Consider the following 5254-nt stretch of genomic DNA (forward strand, 5'->3'; position numbering starts at 1 on the left):
AGAGCAAAAAACTGCTTTAAAACAAGCCTCAGGCTTTTGCAGATGAAGCATATGCCTGATACCATGAGATCCCTGTTATGACAAGATGAGAGAGAATGAATTGGATGTCCTCTTGATTGACCAGATCAAAGATTTTTCATTGTTTTTGGCACGCAGCTATAAGTTGCTTCAATTAAATCTTGTAGCATTTGTCAAAGTTAACTAATGAATTGCAAGACTTTATTGAATGAAAGAAAAGGGAATTATGTTACTTAATAATCCTGAAAAAGATAATAAAATACAACATCAAATACACATAAAATCAGGTGTAAAATTTGAAAAAGTGACATTGCCCAATACATTCAGGGAGATCATTTACAGGCTGTTTAATAACTTTTAAGAGTCCTTGAGATGTTTGGTTTAACCTGAGACTACAGTTGCCTTATTGATGACTTGTATCTTCGGCAGTGACAAAATTTGTCAATATCCTTGAGGTCGATGAGTAGATGGATGCTTCTCCACTTACCAGGCATTGTCTTCTGAGAGGCTGAGATGAAATAGAGAGAGACAGAGTCTTCTGGTCCTTACTGTTAACCAACTCATTCTTCTTTCCCTCACTCTCTGTGGCTCTACCAAGCAGCTACTCAAATATGGTCCATCTGTGATTTCTCAAGTCAGGCTCTATTGTCTTTCCAAGCTGGATAGTTAGTGGCAACCCTTTCATGTCCAAAATGTACAACTTATTACACAAATGTAAAACAGGAGATGTGAGTGTCTTGATACCTGACTGGTTTCAAAGTCTTCAGAAAAAACAGTAAGATCAGCTCAATCAGTTTTGTTTATGTATATCGGTTTCCCGAGCTTGCCCCAATCTATGATCAGGCATTTTAGGCCAAGATTTCTTCCTTTTTGAAAAGGCAGTTTAGTCCGTGAAAGGCCTTGCATATTAAAATTGGAAGATGGAAGTTGAAAATTAATGGTCCATGTTTTGTTATTATTATGCCATTGTGCTGAATTTGTAGAGAGACAGAGGCAAGTTTGCTCTCATCCTGACGAATGGGAATACCTTTGTTAACTATGTGCATTTTATACATAAGTGGGTAGGAGAGGACATTCCTAGATCTTGCTGAGTCAGACTAACTATATCTCAATGTCACCAGGCATCATTGATGACATATCCTGTTCACCAGGGTAATTGGATTTTTCCGTTACTACACACATAATGCCACATTCAGCCGAGAATCTGAAACAATGTGTGCAGCAGTGTCTGGCCGTTGTACAAACTCTCTTTCAGTGCCTTCTTGTGGAATGAGCAAACAGGCCTGTCCCCCAATCAGAGTGCAGAGCCTGTGTTAAACTGGAACTGTTGGAGAATTTGTGAACTGCAGTGTGGGGAATGAATCGGACCTGCCCAGGAGTGCAATCCATGTCTCCCGGTGCTGTTAATGCTGTCTGCGCAAACTTTCTCAGGCCTGCAGGATTGTAACACACTTTTGATTTACTTTCCCCTGACTCTCAGGAATGGTGAACCGCAGCAAACTCTCGGTGGGGGGAGGTGGGCTGCTGCCCCGAGGGGTGGGATTTTACCAAGTGTCTGCAGTTTAAACACAGTCTGATTGGTGGAGGGTAGGTTGGGGTGAATCTGCGTTTTCTCAAGCAAACAACGGACTCTCTTTTAGAAAGTTGCATCAGGCTGGGGAAGGAAGTGAGTTGTTTTTAAAAGCAGCTCCAAGGCTGTTGGGAGGACTGTTAGGAATCTGAGATTGCCGTACCCTGGAGGTAATTTGCACAATGTTCAATCCATGGCTTCACCATCCTTCTAACAAGTGAAGAAAAGCCTGAATATTTCAGACTCTTTTTTGGACATTAGACAGTTGAGTGTCTCCAGGAACTCCATTTTGCAGGTACAGCATGGCTTTCGTGAAGTGGGGTGTAAGAGGTAGTCAAACTATTGTCAGGAGATGTTGTTACTGGTACAGTCCGAACCTCTCCCTGGCTTTAGTGAAGTCTTGGACCTTGATGTTGTTTGCCTCTCTGGGGTTTGTATGAATGAAGCTGCTGGGTCAGTTTCAGGTTCCAACACCTCACCACCATCCCCTCGGTGGGATCAGGACCCGAGGAGGAGTCAGTAGACAGTCCCAAGATTTTTGAAAGGCTGTGTCCTGTCATATTATCTCTGCTCTGTTGGATTATAGATAGCAGAGAGGTAGATGCAAGTTTTTTTTAAGGAAGTGGTGGATATGGGTATAGTTACAACATTTAAAAGACATTTGGATAAGTGCATGAATAAGAAAGGTTTGGAGGATTATGGGCCAAGCACAGGCAGGTGGGACTAGTTTAATTTGGGATTATGTTCAGTATGGGCTGTTTGGATCGAAGGGTCTGTTTCCGTGCTGTTTGACTCTATGAGTGGTCTCCTGGCTCCAAGGCAGAATCTCATCAGAAGTGCGATCGAGATTCACAATCATAAAGAGAAATAGGGGAACAACTCACATTTATGTAGCATTTTTCACAACTTCACGGTCCCCCAAAACATTGTATAAAGAGAGACTTTGAGAGTGTGGTCACCATTGTAACAGAGGGAAGAGGGAAACCAACTTGTACACAGCAAGCTCCCACAAAGAGCAGTGTGCTCATGACCAGACTGTCTGGTTATTAGCCATATTGTTTGAGGAATAAGTATCAGGTCAGGACATGAGAACTCCCTCTTTTTTACTCCAAAATAGTGATGGCATGAAATCTTTTATATTTACCTGAGAGGGCAGATAGATGGGCCTTGGCTTTAATATTTCAGGCAGCTCTGCCTGTGTTCTGTGAGACTATATGGCTGGGGTGAAGTTGCTCACTGGGTCTAGTTATGTCTACGTGTGACCGGGTTGGAGTTGCTGACTGGGTTTGATTGTGTCTGTGAGTCTGTGTGACTGGGATGGAGCTGCTCTGGGCCTGGTTGTGTTCTGCGTGTGATTGGCCTTAGAGTTACTCCGGGTCAGCTTGTTGATGTGTTCTGCCAGATGGCCTACTGCTCATCGTCAAACACAAAGGCAGCTGCCATGTAATAGGTTTGAAAATAAAAACCCACGCAGCCTACAAGAAGCTCAGCTCTCCTGGGTTTCGGTTGCCAGTGAAACAGACAGCTTTCAAGATCCTCACCAGAAATGATGTGTTTTCACAGAGCACAGAGACCTGCTCTGAAAAGGATCTATTGATCGAAGTTGGATTGGCGTTCTACTGTTTGCTGTGACTTCAGACTCGCAGGCCTGTCTAAACAGGGTCCATCAACCAAGCTGGCTCTGAGTACAAAGCCTCGTTTCCAGGTGGAAGCTATATGCTTTCAGAACAGTTTGAAGAGGGATTTTGCAGATAATAAAACACAATGGCAATGCTAGCACAGCCAAGCACCAACACTTGCTGAGCTTCTGGTGGACAACATGACCCAGTCAGCAGTTAGCCCCTACTTAACTCTCTCCTTCACTACAGATCTTCTCACATCAGAAAATTCTTGCCTTGTCATTCAATGAAACATGGCTGATCTACTATGTCGACCATACAATCTCCATGTCCAATAATCTCCTTGTTATCCAAAAATCCTGCACATACATTCCATGGAGACACAGGAGCAGGAGGAGGTGAGTCAACCCCTTGATCTTGTTCTGCCATTCAGTCGGCTGATATGTTTCTTAACTCCATCTATCTGCCTTGCTTCCGTAAAACATAATCCCATTGCCCAAGAAAAATCATCTAATCTCAGTTTGGAAATTTTATATTGGCCTAGGCCTCAACATCTTATTGAGGGAGTGAATTCTACAAGCCTTTAATAACAAAGAGTTTTCTGACACCAGCCTGGAACAGCATAGCTCTAATTTTAAGATTAAGTCCCATAAAGTCCTCATTTAGAATCACTCCCTATTACCATACAGCACAGCTGACTGTAGGTTTTAATACAGTCAGTGCCAGTGTTTGTAACAGTGTCTATAGCAGTAGCCATAATCCTACTGGACCATAGCCCTGCTGTCTCATTAGACAGAGACAACTGGTGGTTGTTTAACCTGAGGGTCACCATGCCTCAGGCCAGGGGACAGGTTGAGAAGGAGAGTCCTTCACGGTAACCTCAGCCTGGTGCAGGATTTGAAACTACACTGTTGGCATCACTCTGCATCACGAACCAGTCATTCAGCCAACTGAGCTCTGCATTAGTGTCAATAAATGCTGGCCTAGCTAGTGACGCCGTCATACCATGCTTGAATAAAAGAAAGCAGTTAATAGAGTCTGTTTCAGGGAAATAACAAGGTTTGTGCCAGGGTTTATAGCAGAATCCGTGCCAGAGTATATAACAGGATCTGTGTGAGGAGTACAAAAGGGAGTGTAAAACCAGAAGGGAAGTTTGAATTTGCAATTTTTTGACCAGATCTTTAATCGTGGTCATCGGAAATGATAGGGTAGGGAATTGTTGCAACAGGGATTAGCAGAACGAGCAGGCTGTTTGGAAAATTGTTTTGTAACTCTCAACTTGTGAAATGTCAAATGACCTCGGGGCAGATATTTTTCCACTTTAGTGCAGAAATCAGACTAAGGCAGGCTTTCAAAGTGAGATAGAAATTGTGAAATAGTTGTAAATCATGACAGGTAATTATCAGGTTTTATGCCTTTTTTCTGATTTGTTCTGTTTTGAATTGAAACACCATTTAGTGACTGCTGGAACCAGTAAAGTGACTAAATTTGCGGTCTGCAGTGCGTGGTCTAGAACCAATAACTTCTTCTTGGATCTATGTCAAACCTTGATTTATTCCTTTCCTGTGAAGCATCTTGGATCATTACTTTATTAAAGGTGCTATATAAAAACAAGTTGTTAGTGTTGTGAACTCCAGCTCCATGGATCAGGTTGAGGTGAGGGGACAGAGCTGTCACTTTAAGTCTAACCAAAGGTGATAAGCCTGTAGGATGGATTTCTAGCCTCCATCCATTCTTCCTCCTCCTCATATCCAGAGTTTCACTCCTTGAACCTTCCCCTCTCCTTCTCCAATTGCCTTCTGTACCGCCCCACACGCTCAACCCTCCCTTCCTCATTCTCCCTCCTACACACTCTCTCCATTCAGCTCCATTAACTCCTTTATTGTTCTGACCCATTTACTGAGCTGTTCTAGTGATTGTTCACTTGTGAATACACTCACTCTCAGACACACACTCACATGCACACAGGCATACTGACACATTTAGACATACACACTTATACACACACACAGACACAAACACTCACATATACACAGACATACACATG

At 43.0% G+C, this 5254-nt stretch overlaps 1 protein-coding gene across 1 annotated transcript in view; it reads left to right on the forward strand.

The window, feature by feature from the left end:
• The first annotated feature begins 1673 nt into the window (after positions 1–1673).
• Positions 1674–5254, forward strand: part of LOC109938041 (monocarboxylate transporter 1-like) — a 58259-nt gene continuing 54678 nt past the window's right edge. Inside the window, exon 1 of the mRNA XM_048612136.1 lies at positions 1674–1883. The gene's annotated coding sequence lies outside the window, so the exon portion shown is untranslated. The remainder of the gene's footprint in view (positions 1884–5254) is intronic.

The sequence above is a fragment of the Rhincodon typus genome, chromosome 25 (genome assembly GCF_021869965.1).
Source record: "Rhincodon typus isolate 14 chromosome 25, sRhiTyp1.1, whole genome shotgun sequence".
Classification (NCBI taxonomy): Eukaryota; Metazoa; Chordata; class Chondrichthyes; order Orectolobiformes; family Rhincodontidae; genus Rhincodon; species Rhincodon typus.